This window comes from Notamacropus eugenii, chromosome 5 (assembly GCF_028372415.1).
Source record: "Notamacropus eugenii isolate mMacEug1 chromosome 5, mMacEug1.pri_v2, whole genome shotgun sequence".
Taxonomy (NCBI): domain Eukaryota; kingdom Metazoa; phylum Chordata; class Mammalia; order Diprotodontia; family Macropodidae; genus Notamacropus; species Notamacropus eugenii.
Genome location: NC_092876.1, coordinates 109,023,565 through 109,045,073, shown reverse-complemented (window position 1 = coordinate 109,045,073; position 21,509 = coordinate 109,023,565). Strand labels below are relative to the sequence as shown.

At 37.6% G+C, this 21,509-nt stretch overlaps 1 long non-coding RNA gene and 1 pseudogene across 1 annotated transcript in view; one reads left to right on the top strand and one right to left on the bottom strand.

Moving 5' to 3' along the window:
* LOC140508872 (uncharacterized) overlaps positions 1-21,509 on the bottom strand; it is a 140,333-nt gene that overhangs the window by 81,997 nt on the left and 36,827 nt on the right. The window lies entirely within an intron of this gene.
* LOC140508871 (intraflagellar transport protein 20 homolog pseudogene) lies at positions 13,490-13,894 on the top strand (annotated as a pseudogene).

Sequence of the window (21,509 nt, the reverse complement as noted above, 5' to 3'; positions counted from 1 at the left end):
AAAACATGAAGTCTACTCTCATCACATTCCACTAAAGGAAAGAATAAAATGCACACTCATTTTGGTAGGAAAACCTATCTCACAATACAGGAAAGTGGGGGATAAGGGGACAAGCAGGGTGGGGGGCATGATAGAAGGGAGGGCATGGGGAGGAGAGTGCAATTCGAGGTCGACACTCATGGGGAGGGATAGGATCAAAAGAGAACAGAAGTAATGGGGGACAGGATAGGATGGAGGGAAATATAGTTAGTCCTATACAACACAACTATTATGGAAGTCATTTGCAAAACTACACAGATTTGGCCTATGTTGAATTGCTTGCCTTCCAAAGGGAAGGGGTGGAGAGGGAGCGAGGTCAAGAAGTTGGAACTCAAAGTGTTAGGATCAACCGTCGAGTAATGTTCTTGCCATTAGGAAATAAGAAATACAGGTAAAGGGCTATAGAAAGCTATCTGGCCCTACAGGACAAAAGAGAAGACCAAGACAAGGGCAGAGAGGGATGATAGAAGAGAGAGCAGATTGGTCATAGCGGCAATTAGAATGCTTGGTGTTTGGGGGGGGGAGGGGATAAAAGGGGAGAAAATTTGTAACCCAAAACTTTGTGAAAATGAATGTTAAAAGTTAAATAAATAAATTTAATTATAAAAAAAAATAGGCTACATCTTGACATAGCCTGGAGCTTTCAGCAGTCGCTCACTTCAGTAGCTTATCAAGCTTAGAGATTCAGATTAAAATTATACTTAAGTGTAATGATTAAGGGGGGAAATGGGCTACTTTTGTGGCAAAATACTTCAGAACCACAGGAGTGCATTAAAATATGTCAATAGTTTAAAAATCAGGAAAGAATTCACAATTTCTTAGAAAAACAAGTGAACAGGAGTTAGAGCCTTATTCTTACAAATAGGTTCCCACACGTGAAGGGGTGGTAGAGGCTATGTTGTGTCCATGTTGGTTATGAGTGACTATCATTCTGTCTAGATGTAGCTTAAAGGGAGGCATGAATATCTCTCTATAATCTCTTCCACACAATCTTCTCCAAAGGAGAAACAGGAAATTGGAGCAAAAGGCTGGCCACTCTGTTATTCTCAGAGAGATGTAGTACCTGGCTAGAATTATAAATATCTTCCCCCTTAAATATTGTTAGTCTAGAGAAAATAATTTTTAGATTCAAGCTGAGCTTCTGATTATTACACCTTAATAGAGGAGTGCCCCAAGCTATATATCTAAGGCCTGACTCCCCACAAAATGCTACATACATAAATTCAGTAATAATAATTTAGTAAACACATATTTAACACTTACTACCTACCAGGCATTGCACCAAGTGCAATATAAAATTGTATTTTGTATCCAGTGTTATACTAAAAGATATTTTGGATTTCATACTAATATAAAAAGAAAGATCATCCCTGACCACAAGAAGTTTACAGTACAATGAGGAAAGATAACATGCAGAAGGAAGCTGAAAGGGAAAGCAGGAAGGTACTTAGGGCTAGGCTTTACAGAGTCCAGTTCAAGGAGTACAAACTAGTGATAAATGAAGAATCCACACATATGGAATAACAAATTCTTTTTTTTCATTGTTCTGTCACTTTCAGTCAGTCACAGCCAACTCTTCATGATCCTATTTGGGGTTTTCTTGGTCCAGATACTGGAGTGGTTTGCCATTTCCTTCTCCAGCTTGTTTTGCAGAAAAGGAAACTGAGGCAAATAGGGCTAAGTAACTTGCCCAGGCTCACACAATTAGCAAGTGTCTGAGGCCAGATTTCAATTCAGGAAAACAAATCTTCTTGACTTCAAGCCTGGTACCCTCTCACTGCACCTCCTAGCTGTCCCTTTATCCAAGTCAAGAAAAATCAAGAAGGAATACAGATGATATTCCAGAAACTATATAGAGTAAATTAATTGGGAGTGAGATATCTCAGCTCAACCAAAAGAGAGAATCCCAGATCTGACCCAAGGAAAAATTCCCAGCTCTCTGATGTAGTAAGCTGGGAATTGGAATGCTATCAAGTTGCCAGCTCCTCTACATATCTTTCTCTACCTTCAGGGACCTGGAAACATATATCTTCTTTCTCAAAGATAGAAGCCAGAAGACCAGGACTCTCTTTTTCCAAGTTCTCAGACAATTTCTCTCTCACTGATGCTTGGTGCTTTGAGCCTTCAATCTCCTCCAATGAGAAAAGACTTTGAGGCCATAATACGCAGAGAAAAATCACCTAAAGGAATGATAGCCAGGTAGGAGAACTGGGGACCAAAATGTTATAGAGATGGTGAGTGAGGTTATGGATGAGTAGATTGACACATCCCTTCTAGGAACAGTGGCAACATTTATATGGTCACACATCTGGAACTGAAAGAAAGGGGGTAAAGAAAAAATAGACAAGCACATGTATAAATGAACTTGTGCCAATAAGTCAAAATGTGCTGAATATACAAAAAGGCATTGTAAATACAGTAACAGATGTCTCCTTAATCTCATTTATACCTCAGTATTTCAAAGGGTTTCATCATTGTGGACAGCAGCAGATTACAATTCCTGCATGCTGTAGTAGGTGATCTCCATGAATTGTTTAGCATGAAAAAATAAAAGTTATTATCTGGTGGCCTCTGAATGAACTCAGCTAAATTCATTCCAGAAAACATAGTCATTGAGTCCTATCAATTTTGTAAGCCCTGCCTGACATTGGGCTGCTGGAATAGGTTTTGGGAGCTCATAGTCACCGCTATAGCATGATAAATTCATTAACAATGATAGTTAATTTCAAGAGAAAAGAGAGTTCTTGAGTTATTTAAAAGAACTGCATTTACCCAAAACCCCAACTCTGAGATATGCCTCAGGAGACAACAGATAGCCCAGGAAGATGACAAGCCTCTTTCTACGGTCACATTATAATGTTAATAAAATAAAATTCCATTCTATTTCTCCATATAGTAGAAGGAAGGGAAAGTATGAGGTAAAATGTGTCATAAATGCTTTGTGTTAATATTTGAAATTTCCAAAATGGGAAATATTAGAGACCTAGGTTCATATCCAAACAGTTCTATACACTAAATCCTGTAATAGTGACATTCTTAAGTGAAAATGGGACTGACCTCAGGATACTCATTTTATGCTGGAGGAATGATCTTCCTTGAACAAATTCCACCTGCAGTATGGGGGCCAGGTTTCTGAGGTTGGCACTAGCTGAAAAGGGACCTGGAAAAAAGCCACTTCCACAAATAACCAGGTGCAGAAAGTGACATCAGCAATGACAAGAAAGCTAAAATTGATCTGTAAGCTGGCCTTTAAATATCTGAGGAACCTTGAATAATGGAACTAACTGAAAAATAAAACAGGGGCTACAATATTGGATTAGGAAAGCAGGTCAGTTTAGCAACACACAGTGGCACAGGTGGAACTCAGTAATGAGAAGCATCATGAGAGTCAGAACAATGAGGTGAGAAAGAAAATGGATGTCTTAAAGGGCAAATGTCTCCAACGAAATCTGATCATGGTCAGAATTCAGGAAAGTAGGCAGAAGAAAGGGAGCATGGAGCTTATCTAGAACTTCAAGCTATGCTTCATTAAATGATGTTTATTTCTTTCCCTGTTTCTGATTCAGAAACCCTTGGGTTATAATCAAAAGGAAGGCATTGGATGTGCACAGATTTATTCATCCGTGGAGGATTTTTTATGATGGAGATAGGAAAGACATACATTTTCAGAAAGCAAATTAATTTTATTAAACCAGTAATATGGATTAAAGCAGTTTTAAAATGTATAAACATTCTACAGATATAAGACCCCATTACTATGTTTTTTTATTTAGAACTTTGATGTCAAATTAAACAAAGAAGAGGCAGTAATTTCAAGAGAAATAAAAGCAATCCTCTTCTATTAGTCTACACTACATGTTTTGTAGCTTTTAAAGAATGGTTTGACTTGGAGACCTTGGAAAGAATTCAGAAAAGCAAACAAAAAAATCACCTAAAAATACAACCTTCCCCACTCTAAGAAGCGTACATACTAGAAAGCAACTTCCCTTTGTTTCCTTGTCTCTTTTACTCTTGTCCCTGGACTCAACATGAAAATGAAGGTAATACTACATTTTCACCATAAGTTTATTTTGTTTCTTAAGATGTCACTCATTGAGAGCCAGATGAAGTATTTCTAAGTGGTTCTTGGTAAGAGAGATCTGACAGGGTCTTGATATTTCAGTCTCCCCAGAACTACCTTGGGGGCCAGATTCATGTTGCTCTATAGTGGGTCATTATGCTCCTTTGGTCCTCTTACATATGCCTAATGTTAGCAAATCATTTAATATTGATTCCATTAAAAAAAAGCAAAGCAGTTAAATTAGGAAAATTATGGCAGTATCTAACAAGAATAGGAGTGAATTTTGCCCATGATGCTTAAAAAGCACCAGCCATACTCCCTTCCCCAAGGTCAAGGTTTTCATAGGAGGAACACGAAAAACATGCTTTTTCTCTCCCTTCTCTTTCTTACTAACTACAAACTAAAATCTCTTCTACTTTCTAGGGAGAAATCCAGTCTTTCTGCTCCTTGTACCATTCCTGAATCACAAGAGAGGAAATCAGAAAGCTTGCTACCTTAATAAACACTCAATCCCTCTTCAAAGCTGGGGTAAAAGGGGGTGCAATGTCTTACAGAATGGTGTCAGCATAGGAATTAGGATATGCCATAGGAATTTTGATACTTGTCTTGGGCATAGCTACTAGGCAAAAAAGATATCAGACCAGTTTTCCCCAGCTCTGTTTGCCTACCCCCATGTTGAATCTACCCAGTGTATAAGGTCTAAGCCACATAATACTATCATAGTGCCAGAGAGGGAAAAGAAGAGGGCCTACAATACTTCAAGTCAAGATTTAGAGAAAGCTCTCTTGCAACTTTGCACAACCATTTGCCTTCTTTTAACTTCCATTTTCTCCTCAGTTTCCTCAACTTAGCCAGAATGATACTTTCTATTTCCTCTATCCAACCAATCAATCCAGGCCATGTAGGTGCTAAAAATTTACTAGGAAGGTACCAATAATGTCAGTCAGTCACTGGGAAAACACTACCCAGGGAATCTGCAAGCGCATCTTTGCAGACAGTTCTTACATCTTAAGGCAATGGTCCCTTCTTTCCCTAGCCCAAAACTACAAAAAATTATCAAGAAATTCTCTATTATAGTTACTTTCAAAGAAAAGCTTTATTAATCAATCAATTAATAAACATTTACTAGGTGTTTCCTTATGCCAGGAGCTGTCCTAAGTGCTGATGATCAATTAGTTAATGACCTTTCACCATTCGGCATTTACCTGCTTTTGTGAAAGAAGAAATGATGGAATATTCCTTTTGCTTCTTATTTTTTGAGATGTTCAATTGCTATAAAAAATTCACTAATTAGCACATTGGTGCATTGTCTCTAATAATTGATAGCACTTTACTCCTGAGTAAATGTCACATCTTCCTTGTTCAATGGTTTTCAATTTTCAGTGGCATCTCCATTCTGCATTAGCATAAAAGGATCATGTGCATAGATTGAAAGTGGATAGGAAACAGAAAATATAGAAACCTTACCATACTTACACATAATACTTCTAGTCATGCTGTGGACTAGTTAGAGAGGATATGCTTTTAAATTCAAGAAGCATCTTCTTTTGTGTAAAGCTCTGTGCTAAGTCCTGAAGGAAACAAAAAGATGAATGAGATGTAGCTCTGTCTTCCTGACTCTATGTCTTGTACATTGTTGACTAAGCCAGTATAGGAAGTGGTGATAATTCACCAAAGATAATTATTTCTGACCAGAGGAAGAGATGGAATTTCAGCCAGACCTTAAAGATGAGTAAGATTCAACTGTCAGAGATTTGAAAGAAGGACATTACAGGCATAGAGAAGAGAATGAGCAATGATACTAAGGAAGGAAAACTTGTACTGTGCTCAGAATAGTTGACCAATTTTTCTGAATCATAATATGCAAATTATTTAAGATCTATAAAAATGATCCCTATGGGCTCTTCCAGCTTCTGAATTCCATGATTTTATGAGTGTATAAAATAATGAAGTTAATCTTTGAAAATATTTTGAAAATTTTACAGTCTTGAGTTAATATAAGTCCAGGATTGCTGTCTCAACCAATCTGTCAGACATCAGAGCAATCTGCTGGTAGATGGTCACTGAAAGGTTCCCAGGTCACCTTCAAGGTGGCAATTCTAGGTGTACATCAGTCCTGACCATCAACCAGAATTGGTAAGAATCTCTAGGTAGTGAACTCATTTATGGTCACTTAGGGACAGAGGGTGGGGACAGAGAAGATTGGAGAAAACAGTGCAAAGGACATACCATTTCAGGTGTTGGGAGGGACCTGTTTGATGACCTCATCAGACCTTGTAGATGACAGATAGGTACTAACTAATCTTTTTCAATTGCTTCATGATTGAAAGGAAACTGCCTTAAGGACATATTAAACCACTGAATCATTCTCCCTATAAGCTGAGCTCTCTTTTTTCCCCTCATTCTCTTTGATTTTCTGGTATGGAGAAGAAAAGGGAACAAGCATTTATATGATGCCTACCATGTGCCAGGCACTATGCTAAGTATTTTACAAATATCTCATTTGATCTTCATAACAAGCCTGCAAAGTAGGTACTGTTATGATTCCCATTTTATAGATGAGGAAACTGAGGAAAATTGATGTTAAGTGACCTGTCTAGGGTTATTCAGCAAATAAGTATCTGAAGGTGGGTTTGAACTCAGTCTTTCTGACTCCAAGCCCATTGCTCTATCCACTATAGCACCTACCTGCCTTACTGGTAACTGTTTTCAACTAATTAAATTTGGGAAGTCACTGAACACAAACCGAAATCCAAGTTTGCTAGCCAGCTTGACTTTAGCATAAGCTTTTGTGAATTGCAGCTGTCTTTTAATAAGCTTAATCGAAAACTATATGATAAATGAAGCTAAAATTATGGGTTTTTTACCACTTTCTTTGAAGATTACAAATATTTATTACTCAGACCATGGAGTCCATCTGCTTAGAGAGTTCTCAATGTCATATTCTGATAGATTCTAAATGTATACTTGGATGTTTGACTGTATCATGGAGCCTATGCTAGTGAGTCTAGGCTCTGATGCTGCCAAATAAGAATATAGACATAAATTCAGGTGAAATTCTTGCTCTACTAGGAGCTTGGAACATACATGGACATGACATTGAAAAATAGCATAGTGTACTGGAAAGAGGACCAACTGACTCTGGAGAAAGAGAAGCTGCATTCAAATCATACCTCATTTTTGGGACCTTGGGGTTCCAAGGAACTTTAAGTTCCCTGAACTTCAGCTCCCTCATCTATTCAACTAGATGGTCTCTTAGACCCATGCCAGCTCTAGGTCAGTGACTTGATGATCCTTCAACAGTCATGAATAAAATACAAGTTCAGCACTGGGATCAGGTCTGAAGTACAGACATAGATCCTCTAGATTGACAAACCTCATTCGACAGATGAGGCAACTGACACTCAAGAAAACGAAAAGACTTGGTTAAGGTCACATAAAAAGTAGTGAACCCAGGCCCTCTTACTCCAGATCCAATGTCCTTTACATTGCATCACCTCCTATAAATTTCTGTTGTTGCAATGGAATTTATTTTTGGTCCCTTAACAATTCAAAACAAAATAATTGTCTGAGGCTAGGTCCTATGACTATGGAGTTGAGTCTATTTTGCTTGTCTATCACAACTTTTCCCTTTCAGGCCTTCAGGGACAGCCTTTTTGTCATTTTTCAGAATGCTTCTAAAGCTTCCCCTGCCCCTCAAAATTATCTGCTTGTTGTATGGTTTTGGGTTGGGAGCTGAGTATAGCAGCTGGCACAGTATGATGCCTTCTGGCAGCTGCTTCCAACAAGGTGACAGCACAGCTGTTAGCAGGAGCACTTGTGAGTCACCCAAGTGACCTGAGGTTCCAATTTTTTTCATTACAACTGAAAGCTTTGGGTATTGGATCCTGCTCTGAATGCTAGGGACAATTCATCCTCTGCCAGTTTTTGTTTTTACTGGAGCCTTCCATTTTAATCCCACATCTAATGACAGTAGCTTTTTTCTCCAAAGGAGGACAGGGGAAATGGAGATATAAATCAGAATTTTATATGAATGACAAAACATTCCAATAGCATCCACTCCTTCAGCTTCTGGTGGGTTGCAAGATCATTTGATATCACCAAGTAAAACAATGGTAGTCTACTCCTCCATGAAGGACATTAACAGTGCTATGACAAGGCTTTAAAGTTTTTCCATATCTTTTTTTTTCCTTCTCTGCCGGATGCTTTCCCATGTGGATACTTGACTGATGTTTTGGATACTCAAGATGGACCAACCATATCTCATGAGCTTAAACCATATGGAGTAATACCATTATGTTCTCTCATTTGATCTTCACAACAACCCTGCAAAGAGGGTACTTTTACATTCTTCATTTTACAGATGAAGAAAGTGAGGCAAATAGAGGTCATTATAAAGGCCCAGCACATATCAAGAATATGAAGGCTAACCAGCTGCATATTTGGGGCAAAAATGGATACCTTAGAGTCCACTTGTTCCAAGCCCCTCTTTTTTTACAGATGATGAAAGGTGGAAGTGACTTGCTCAAGGTCACAGAGGTAGTAATTAGCCAAATCAGTATTTGAACCCAGGTCCTATACTCTTGGTGTTTTTTCTTCTATACTACAATCATGTATCTTAGAATTGAAATGGATCTTGGAGATCATCCAGAGGTTCTTAACTGGGGGTCCATGAATCTGCGGGCTTTAAATATATATTCTGATAACTATTTCAATATCTTTGGTTTCCTTGACAACTCTCTGCATTTTATTTTTTGCATTTTAAAACAATATTCTGAGAAAGGGGTCTATGGGCTTAAACTGACTATCACTGGGGTCCATGACACAAAAAGAAGGCTAAGGACTTCTGGCAATTCAATTTCCTGCATTTTAAAGATGAGAAAACTGAGGAAAGATGTTAAATGACTTGTCCAGTGTCATACAGATAATAAGTAATAAAGCAAGTTCCTCTGGTACTGGGAACATTTTCATTGTCTTACTCTCATCACACATGAATAAAAGTATGGTTCTGAGGAGGGGAGACAGTTGAAATGAAAGGAGGAAATATGATTGGGAAAAAATAGGATTGTAGAATAATACATTTCAGAAATGAAAGGAAATATGGAGGCGATCTAATTCATATAACTTATTTTCAGATGAGGAAACTGAGTCCCAGAGAGGTCAAGATTTAAGGTCACACATTACAAGCTAGCAGAGCCAGCACCCACATACCCAGATGTCAAACGCAGCACTCTTTTTCCTGTAAATAAGAAGGGAGAAAATTAAGCAAGACTCAAGACTCAACATGCTTGTATACTTCTTGTCTCCTCTGAGATTCAAGTGTTCTCTCTCTCTCTCTCTCTCTCTCTCTCTCTCTCTCTCTCTCTCTCTCTCTCTCTCTCTCTCTTTCTCTCTCTCTCTCTCTTCTCTCTCTCTCTCTCTCTCTCTCTCTCTCTCTCTCTCTCTCTCTCTCTCTCTCTCTCTCTCTTTCTTCCCCCACTTTAGAATAAGGAATAGAAGGGGGGTTCTTTTCCCAGGGTAACCGTAGCCCCCAATTTTCTTTGGTTGTAAATACACTGACATTTCTAAACTATTCTCTCACTTCTTGAGCCAATGGGACTACAAAAAGAAAAAGTAAGCAAGTGAAGCACAAAGAATTAATTTTAGGTGAAAAAATGGACATCTGAAAGAAGGAAATCAAGAAAGATTATGAGAGAAAAGGCAAGGGTCAGATTCCACAGAATTAAAGCCATGGGCTAATTGACCTCTGTTGTTCATCACAGAAAACTGAAGTAGGCCAGACACTAAATCTAATTCCAACAGAGGAGGAGCAGAGTTCTGTTTCATGCCATCCCACATGCCATTACATTTTCCCATCATTTCTAACTCCATTTGCTAAGGGGAACAGGGAGGTGAATAAGTCATGTCAAGGAAGATGCAATAAGTATTAAATGATCCCTGTGCACCCACTCACATGTCACCTGGTCTTGAAACTGGTCCAAAGTATAATGACTTTTATTCCTTTGAGCTCAGCCAAGACTACAGCACTTAGGGTCTCAAAACAAGAGTTGTTTCCCTATTTCTCAGCAACACTGCATATCACTATGGGAACCACAGTCTCTGCCTGAAGGTGCCAAGCTGTGGAGCAGAGAACAGAGGAATGGTTAGCATCTAAAAATGAGCAAAGTCCAGATCTTTGAGTTATAAGCTGTGGAGGAGGGACATGACAACATGGGTAGATCCCAGGTTCAGAGAAGTAGTCAGGATAAATTCAGGGAGCTGGATGTATGTATACTCAGTTCCTACAAGAGAAGTAAAGCACCTTCAAAATGTGTTCAGAATATTTTTGGTACCCAAGTATTTTGATAGAATAAAAAAGAGAAAAATGATTTCTAATGAATAATAGTTTACATTACTCCTAACCTTCAGTTCATATAAACCCTGTTTATTGGCTAATGATTATAATTACAATTTATTTCATTAATTTGTTTATGTATACACACTTAAATTCAATTTAATTAAAGAGAGCCACAAAGAAATATAGATGGTACAATGAAATAAGATAAACTGGTGAAAAGGAAAAATGAGAAAATCTATAATTGATAATGTTCCCTCCTTTCTAGTTTCTTTAAGGTTTTGGCAGTGTTTTCATCACAGCAACCCTGGGAACTGGGAAGATATTATAAGGCAACCAATGAGCCAAGCAAGAATGAAATAGATTTTCAGGAAGAAGAAAAGCTTTCTTTTCTTATTTTTCTGATGTTGTATCTGTATGTGCATACTGGATTTCAAATCCCCCCACGTGAGGAGAGTCCCTTTCCTCTTCAAAGTGGAAAACATGCCTTATTGCATATGTGTTTCCCCTGTTTTGAAGATAACTCCAACTGAGTGTCTAATACCTTACTTCTTTGGTGGCTACTAGGACATCTACACTGAGTGCACTGACAAGTTCCAAACTTTCTGTCCAGTTTTAAAAAGAGGTTCCATAAATAATAATAAGTTGGAAGGTTTGCTTTACACTCTACAGTAGGTGCTTAGGAAACAAGGGCCAAGGATCTCTGTAACTATCAACAAGCAAGCATTTATCAAGCACTTTCTATGTGCCATGCACTGTTAAGTGACACAGCTACAAAGATAAAAATAAAGAGTTTTCTGCCCTCAAAGAGCTAATATTATTATGTTAAAGGGGAAATATTGTGTGTGTGTGTGTGTGTGTGTGTGTGTGTGTGTGTATGACTTTGAGATGTTAGGGTCAACAAGATTACAGATTGGATATTGTCTCCAGAACTTATTATCTCTTAAATTATAAGGAAAAAAGGAAGGAACAAAGGGAGGGAGAAAGATAAAGAGTAAAAGAAGGGAAGGAAGGAAGAAAAGAAAGAAAGAAGGAAAGAGGTAGAAGGAAGGAAAGAAGGAAGGAAGGAAGGAGGGAGGGAGGTTAGAAAGAAAAAGAGAATCACAAACATGCAGTACACATTTAAAAGTTACTATAAATTTATTATGTAATGCTTTTAACTGGGCAATTTATTTTAATAGAGATTCACAGTTCCATGACAAGCCTCTTTTTCTGTTCTTCTGCATATGGAAATGCTCATGTTAATTGGTATATGTCAAGTATAGAATAATGATTCTTTTTTTAAAGAAATTTATCACTTACTTTAAAATGAAAGCAAAATGTACATAATAGAGATTTACGGTGGCATGTACAAGCCTCTTTTTCTATACCACTGTGTAAATGGAAGTATTAAGTTTAGTTGGTGTTTGTTAATATAAGAATAAAAAATTAAATGTCTTTGATAAAGATCTGATATTCAAGCTATGTAGGGAACTAACATAAACATTAAAGACCAAAAGGCATTACTCAATAAATCAGTAGTTATATGAATAAACAGTTTTCAAAAGAATTGCAAAATATAAATTACCATACAAAAGATGCTCCAAATCATTAATAAGAGAATTGTAAATCAAAATAACTCTGTGGTTCTTCCTCATACCCAGCAAATTTACAAGAATGAGACACTACAGGGATAACGAACACTGCAGGAGGAGTGGAAAGCATACATCAGTGTATTGTTGGGGGAGAGGAATGCCTATAAATTGACTAAAACAATTTGGAAATGGATTTGGAGTTAAGTTAAGAGACTAAAATTTCCATAACCTAGACCGAGAGGTTTCAATGTATACTCTAAAGGAGGTCAGTGACAAAAAAAAAGAAAAAAAGGCCTCATATACACCAAAATATTTATAGCGACACATTTTGGAACTAGCAAAGAACTGGAAATAAAATAGATAAACAAACGGTAGAACATGAATATCATAGAATATTACTATGCCTTGGATAAACATACATCTAACTCTGGCTGGTTGGAAGTCTTTAAGAACCTCACAAATTCTCAGGTCTCAGTCACAGTTGCCTATCTATTCCCAAAGTCAATAACAATATTGCTGACTTCCTGAGGCTGGTGGGAGATCAGTGCTTGGCAAGCCTTAAAGAATGTTACCAATATTCCTAATTGGGTGAGTGCTTTTCCTGTGAGATCAACAAAATCCTTACTATCATGCTTCCAGTGCCTTAATTTGTTAATTATTTCTCTCCCCCCCCAACCCCCCACTGCTACCCTGGCCATGGCCTTGGTAGAGTTAACCTTTTTAAAGAGCTCCCACCTTGGGTGGACCTTAAACCCTATAAATCAGAAGAATCTTCAGAGAGTGTTGGAAGGAGGGAGGAATTAAGAGTTGGGAATCATTTGAAAGAACAAACATTTGTATTTTTCGAGAATAGTGATCACAATTGTGACTATTTACATTTGGACTTTCCTGGTATTTTATTGATAGAGGGAAATCAATAATAAGGAAACTATCTGTCCAGATAAGCATCTAGTCTGCAATTTATAGTCTTAGGGAGCGACTTCAAGTACTGATAGATTGTGACTTGCATAGGGACAGAAAGCCAGTACCTGTCAGAGCTGGAACCTGAACTCAGGTATTCCTCGTTCCAAAGTGGGCTGTATCCAGTATGCTATACAGTTGTCATCCTGTGGTTTACCATAAAGGGAATTTGGTCTATTGGCTTTTTTTGGGGGGAAGGGGGGAATTCCACATCTTCATAATCTGCCCTTTCTAACCTTCCCCCAACTTAACTTACTTGTACTTAATTCCCATTGATTCATATGCAAGGGAATCTTTTTCCTAACAAAGTCTTTTCCACATTCTCTTCCAACTTTAGTTCAACTGATGCATCTTGCCTGACTTTTCCATCTTCCATTAAGACTAAAACTAGGGTAAACAGGAGCTGTAGCCATGGCGCAGCAGGAGCAGGTGGCTCCAGGCAGCAGAGTCAGCTGCTGACTGGAGAGCAGAGCCTCCATCTCCCATCCCTGCCTCATATCACAGTGGGCTCCAGCTTCAGCCATGGCTAAAGACATCCTGGGTGATGTAGACCTACACTTTGATGAGCTGAACAAGCTATGAGTCTTGGATCCTGAGGTGACTCAACTGACCATAGAACTCAAGGAGGAATGCAAGGACTTTGTGGACAAAATCAGCCAGCTTCAGAAAATAGTAGGCACTTTGATTGAACTTGTTGACAAACTTGCCAAAGAAGCTAAAAATGAGAAGATGAAGGCAACTGGAGTGCTCAATTTGCTCAAATCCATAGCAAAGCAAAGGGAGGCCCAACACCAGCAGCTCCAGGCCCTAATAGCAGAGAAGAAAATGCAGCTACAAAGGTATCAGGTTGAATATGAAGCTTTGAATAAAGTAGAAGCAGAAGAAAATGAATTTATTGACCAATTTATTTTTCAGAAATAAATTGATTTTTACAGTAAAAACCCTATTTAAAAAACACCAAAAAAAAAACCCAAATCCTATCATTCCAATAAACTTGATGATCACATGTGCATATGTGCAATTTGGGATTATACCAAGTACACATCTTCTTGAAAGGCAATAACAAACCTTTTTTTAGAATCCTGCCCAATTGACCTGTCCAGAAACCAGAACAGAAGGGTTGACCATCTTTTGCTGTGGACTCTCCTGTGTTGTCAGTCTCTGACCTCTAGCTACACCAGTCCTTTTTTTGAAGCACATATCACTTTGAAAGGAATAGGGCAATAAACTATTATTTCTAAAAAAAAAGACTAAATCTATCTTTTTCTTGCCATAACAGTTCCCAAAATCTGAAAAATGTGAGCATATCATCCACAATGTAGGCCCATGACAATCACTAAGACAGAACAATGAATACATATTGTGCATCATCCAGGATGTTTGCAGTCTCTTATTTAAAGACTTAAAAGAAGTATCTTTTTCCCAGCCACCCCTCACCCTTCTTCACAGATAGGTGTTCTCCATTTCCAACAGAAAAGTTGGGTTCCATCTAGTATTGCACCCAAATGTCTTGAGGACTAAATGAAAAGCTGTTGTCCTGACCAAAGATGGAGAAGCAATGACTGATGTATCTTTTGAACAACAAAAGTAGGAAATGAGAAATGTTTGCTGGGGAGGGAGATAAAGAGAAGGATGGCAGGAAAACAAGGATGCTAAAAAAAAAACTGTGGGTAGAGCTATGAGCTAGTCTGTAGTCATTCTGCACTTCAACTTCAAATAAGGCCCTCAACATTACTAAATTATACCCCCACCAGGCTTATATCCCAAAGAGATGAAAGAAATAATAAAAGGAACGATATGTAGAAAACTATTTGCAGTAGTTCTTTTCATGGTAGTCAACAACTGACAACTTAAGAAGAACTTGCCTATTAAGAAATAGCTAAGCAAACTGTAGTAAATGAATGGAAAGGGATATTATTGTACTATAAGAAATTACAAGATGTACACCTTCAGAGGAAACTAGGAAGATTACTATGATGTTGAGTGAAATGAATAGAATGAGGATAATACTTTATGCAATGACAAACAGTATTATGGAGAAAAACAACTTGGAGAGACTACAGAGACACTGCAGGGGGTGCAACCAAGATGGTGAAGTAGAAGGTCAGACCTGTAGAAGCTCTCCCCTCACAGTCCATAAAATACCTGTAAAAAAATGACTAAAAAAATTTGAGAGCAGCAGAAGCAACAAAATGATAAAGTGAAAGAGATTTCCAGCCCATGGCAGCCTGGAAGGCCAACAAGAAGGGTCTATTGCACTGGTCTCAGAGAACAACGCAACCCACAGAGCTCACTCCAGTCTTAGCAACACACAGACAGGACCAGAGCAAGCTTCAGGGTGCAGAATCCCGGGTAGCATCTGCAGTTCCTAGATTTCTCAATCCACAAATGCCAAAGACAACTTCAAAGGTCAGTGAGAAAGCTTTTTCACCTGGGTGAGAAGGGAGCAGGGTCAGACCCCAACCCTAGCCCCAGGTGGTTGCAGCATCCATTTTTTGAGCGTTCAGCTTAAAGACTCTTGGGGAATTGAGTGGCTGATTTGGATCTCAGCTCTGAGTGACAGTCCTGGGGTGAAGAGGAGCAGTGGTTGGTGGAGCTGATGGGAACTCTGGAGACTGAATTCTACTCACAGATCTTGGGCAGAAAAGCTTGTGGTTGCTCCCAGACCAGAGCGCAGGCCAAGAGAGGAACAAACTCCTCTCTCTGGATTGTACCACATTGGAGAAACTGAGAACTTACAGGTCCATAGAGTATACCCTCCACTTGACAAAGGACTCAAAAGCCAAGCAACTGGCTGGGAAAAGGCCCAAAAAAGGGGAAAAAATAAGAGTATAGAAGGTTACTTTCTTGGTGAACAGGTATTTTCTTCCATCCTTTCAGATGAGGAAGAATAATGCATACCATCAGAGGAAGATAAAAGTCAAGGCTTCTACATCCAAAACCTCCAAAATAAGTAAGTAATTGTCTCAGGCAGTGGGAGAGCTCAAACGGATTTTGAAAATCAAGTAAGAGAGGTGGAGGAAAAACTAGGAAGAGAAATGAGAGCAATGCAAGAAATTCATGAAGAGCTAGTCAACAGCTTGCTAAAGGAGACCCCAAAGAATGTTGAAGAAAACAATACCTTTAAAAATGGACTAACTCAAATGGCAAAAGAGGTCCAAAAAGCCAATGAGGAGAAGAATGCTTTAAAAAGCAGAATTAACCGAATGGAAAAGGAGGTTCAAAAGCTCACTGAAGAAAATAGTTCTTTCAAAATTAGAATGGAACAGATGGAAGCTAGCGATTTTATGAGAAACCAAGAAATTACAAAATGAAACCAAAAAATAATGTGAAATATCTCATTGGAAAAACAAGTGACCTGGAAAATACATCCAGTAGAGACAATTTAAAAATTATGAGACTACCTGAAAGCCATGATCAAAAAAGAAGCCTAGACATCATCTTTCATGAAATTATCAAGGAAAACTGCCTTGATATTCTAGAATCAGAGGGCAAAATAAATATTGAAAGAATCCACCGATCACCTTCTGAAAGAGATCCTAAAAGAAAAACTTCTAGGAATATTGCAGCCAAATTCCAGAGTGCCCAGGTCAAGGAGAAAATATTGCAAGCAGTCAGAAAGAAACAATTCCAGTATTATGGAAATACAATCAGGATAACACAAGATCTAGCAGCTTCTACATTAAGGAACTGAAGGGTTTGGAATATGAAGTTCCAGAAGTCAAAGGAACTAGGATTAAAACAAAGAATCACCTACCCAGCAAAACTGAGTATAATACTTTAGGGGGGAAAAATGGTCATTCAATGATATAGAGGACTTTCAAGCATTCTTGATGAAAAGACCAGAAATGAATAGAAAATTTGACTTTCAAGCACAAGAATCAAGAGAAGCATGAAAAGATAAAAAGGAAAGAGAATTTGTAAGGGACTTACTAAAGTTGAACTGTTTACATTCCTACATGGAAAGATAATATTTGTAACTCTTGAAACTTTTCTCAGTATTTGGGTAGTTGGAGGGATTATACATATATATCTATAGAAAGATATATAGGATGAGTTGAATAGTAAGGGATAATATCTATAAAAATAAAATTAAGGGGTGAGAGAAGAACATATTGGGAGGAGAAAGGGACAAACGGAATGGGGCAAATTATCTTTCAAAAAAAGGCAAGAAAAAGCTTTTTCAATGGAGGGAAAAGGGGGGACATGAGAGAAAAAAAGTGAAGCTTACTCTCATCACATTTGGCTTAAGGAGGGAATAGCATGTACACTCAATTTCGTATGAAAATCTATATTACACTACAGGAAAGTAGAGTGGAAGGGGATAAGTTAGGGGGGATGATAAAAGGGAGGGCAAATGGGAGGAGGGAGTAATTAGAAGTAAACACTTTAGAGGAGGGACAAAGTCAAAAGAGAAAATAGAATAAATGGGGGGCAGGATAGGATGGAGGGAAATATAGTTAGTCTTACACAACATGACTATTATGGAAGTCATTTGCAAAATTACACATATATAGCCTATATTGAATTGCTTGCCTTCTCATGTGGGGATGGGTGGGAAGGGAGGAAGGGAGAGAAGTTAGAACTCAAAATTTTAGGAACGAATATTGAGAACTGTTTTTCCATGCAAATGGGAAATAAGAAATACAGATAATAGGATATAGAAATCTATCTTGCCCTACAAGAAAAGAGAGAAGATGGGGATAAGGAAAAAGATGGGATGTAATAGAAAGGAGGGCAGATTGATGGAAGGTATAATCAGAATTCATGGTATTTTGGGGCAGGGGAGGGGAGAGATGGGGAGAAAATGTGGAACTCAAAATCTTGTGGAAATGAATGTTGAAGACTAAAAATAAACTATTTGTAAAAAGTAGAAAGAAAGACTATAAATTTGATTAATTCAATGATAACATTCTGATTTCAGAGACCAGAAGATGAATCATACCAGCCACCTCCTGCCAGAGGGGTGACAGACTTAAAAACACAGAATGAGAAATACTTTTTTTAACATGGGCGGTGGGGGAATTTGTTTTGCTGAACTCTAAATATTTATGTTAAGCATTGTATTTTACTGTTCAATTTGGAGGGACAATGTTGGAAGAAGAGATAATACATGCAAAATATTTGTTTTAAAAGACAGTGTCTCTATTGCATGTTCTGAAATCTCTATTTTCTCATTAAACTTACTGAACTGTTTACTTGAGACCTCTTATTTCTATTTTTATATCTTTTGACATTTTCATTTAATTCTTTGCTCTTTTGAATCATTCTGGAGGTTTTTCAAATTCATTTAATGTCTTTTCTGTGGACCTTGTTAAATACATTGTAAAACTTTTACCTTCCATTGAGATCTTTGGCCAAATTATCTTTGTTGCAAAGTAAAAATTGAACAAAAATGAACTAAAAACAAAACAAACATTATTTGTAAGTGGAAATATGTAAAACAAATATAGTAAATAAAGTTTAATGAAAAAGCAGAAATTTGGAAATAGGAACTTCCAGTCAAGACAGCATCTATGCAGCTTTTATTTTAAAGATTTGTGAACCACTGTGGGAGAGGAGACTTTCCTTGGGTATGTGTCAGATGGATCAGTCCTCAGACTTCTTCCATCAATATCTTAAGGATCTCAGTCAATTTTCCCAGTCTCTTTAGTTGGTTATGGGATTTAACTGGGTAGAATGTAAATAACCCCAATGTCTGCAGTTCATCAGCATAAGTAGTAAAACTTTTAGTTAGGAGCATCATTTTCACATGAAAAAGTTAGAATATTTTTCATATTATGTCTACAGAATTAATCATTTATCCCTGTAGATATCATTTCCCTTTCCATGAAATTTTCCAAAATCTGTCACTGAGGATTCTGATAGAAGTTTTGACTCCACAAAATAAAAATCATTAAGTCACCTGGAATATGCTTTCTTTTTTAAATTTTATTTAAATTTTATCATTTTGGTTTGTTTTAATATCAAATATTCTTTTTAGTGTGTAGGAGAAATGGAAGGAAGGAAGGAAGCAAGGAAGGAGGAAAAGAAAAAAATAGAGAGGGAGGAGTCTCTTATATTACAAACACAGTTAAGTAAAACATATGCCCCTCATTGGTTGTATCCAAAACTGCTTTGCTTTTATGCATATTAGCTTGTCTTCTCTCTCTCATGACATGAGTAGTTTTTTATAAGTCCTCTGGAATCATGGTTGATCATTTAATTGATCAGATTCCTTATATCTTTCAAAATTGTTTTCATAATAATTATGCTATATTATAAATTGTTCTTCTGGTTCTGCTCACTTCACATGAATTTTTCCATTTCTCTTTGAAACCATCTTTTCCCTCATTCCTTATGGTACAAAAGTGTACCTTTATATTCACATAATACAACGTGTTTAGTCATTCTACAATTGATGAGCATTCCCTTCATGTCCAGTTTTTTGCCACTATAAAAAGTTGCCACAAATATTTGTGAATATATGAGACATTTTCCTCTTTCTTGGATCTCTGTAGGGTATGGGCTTAATAAGGTTGCATCTGAAGTCCAAGGGCAAGTACACTATTTAGTAGCTGTTTTGTGCCTTATTCCCAACTGCTTTCCAGAATGGTTAGATCCATTCATAGCTCCACAAACAGTGTATCTGTTTTACTGTGGGCTCTACAAAAAAAAAAAAAAAAAAAAACTCCAAATAAATATAATTTTATTGGCTGAGAAAAAGTGTGTCCTTTTTCTGACCAAGTGTTCATAATTCCTGTATCTTAAGTCATCATTCATAAATTCACATTCTGTTCTCAGCTATCATCTTCTTAACCAGGTATTCACATCCAACATCCTCGTTTTTCTTCTCAAGTCTTTATCTTGAATTAGAAACAATAAAGAATATACCATATATGCTCCCAGCTCCCTCAAGTTTGTTTTGTTTGTTTTAACTTATCCCCTGGGATTTCATATTGCTTTCTGTGGTCTTTCTAATAGAAGGTCCCATATGAATGACCAGAAATAGATCATGATCATCAGGTTTTACAACTTTCAGAAAGTTCTCTATCAAAACGCAGATGCATGGCCATCAAAAATAGTACACTTCTAATGTTCACATCAGGATTTGATGTGCATGTACCTTTTCATGCTTGTATTTCTTGAGCTTTCATAGAGTATAGAGATTTCTAAACTACTTTACTTACTAGTGACATGACAGTCTACTCTATAAGATCTCTAATTGTATCATGGTATAGCATCTATTCTACTTAGCTAGCTGTGTTTCTAATTCCATGAACTGCCACCATTACTCAACTGTTCTCTTACCCTGAAACTTCCCTCAGAGCCTGAGACCTTCTCATTCTACAGTGTTCCTACATGCCATCACGTTGGTTCCTTCTTCCCCCTGGTGAGTTTCTTACATGACCTTCATTTTGGGGATAGACCCAGTCCACTCATATTGTATTCCCCTCCTAACTGTGCATCCCCACCACTATGACTTAGTTGCCCCTTTATCCTAAAACTAATCTCAGGCCTGAAGTCTTCTCACATTGTTCAACATGCCATCTCCCTCTTTCTACTGATAAGCTTCTTTCATTATCTCTATCTTGGAGACAGACCTGCCATTCTTTATTCTTCTACTGCTTGTACTTCTGAAGTATCTATTGCTCTCCCCGCTCCCATCCATTTCCTTCCCCCTTTTATATTCTGTCTTCCCTAAAATGTAACCTCCTTAAGGGTAGATATTGTATTTGGAGTGTGTGTGTGTGTGTGTGTGTGTGTGTGTGTGTACGTGTGTGTGTGTGTGTGTTTGTGTATGTCATAGCACAGTGCCTGGATACAGTAAACAGATAATAAATGCTTGTTACCTTCTATAGTCACATGATAGTCTATGGCAAAAACTCCTAATTTTTATGTGTTTCATGGACTCTTTGGGTGATTTGATGAAACCTATGAATTCCTCATAATAATGCTTTTGTTTTAATTCATAATTTTCAGGAAATGCTGATTTTGTTATTGGGCATTATTGAAAATAAGGATAGATTTTATTTCCATCTGTGATGGTTATCAAAATAGAATCTTTTGCTATTTTTATTTTAGTATAATCAAGTGCCTCTGATTGGATCTTGTCTTTATAAATCAAGAGTCTTTACAAAGAGTAAAGTACAGAAACAAGAGTTTCTTTAACTAGAAACAGTGTATGTATTTGTATTGTTAATTATTTTAATGTGATTAAACATCTTTCCCACCCATAATGGGACTGCCAATTGTGGGAAGCTTGATAAGGGGAGTTGTTTTGTGGGAGGATCCCAAGTACCTTTTTTTTTTTCTATTGAGGCACTGAGTCAAAGGGTTGTAATGTCCTCTGGCTTTAAAAAAGGTATGAATACTCTTAAGGGTGAGGTTTTACTTTGGGACTTAGTTTTTGCAAGAAGGTTTGAGTGCCAGAGGAGGACTCTGGGAAGCCGCTAAGGAGCCCCACTTCTGCTTTGAGAATCCAGATGTCATGCTTCCCTCTCTGGTAATGATGGTCAGACAGTTAGGATCCAGTTGTCTTGAATTCAGGCAGAGGAAGTCA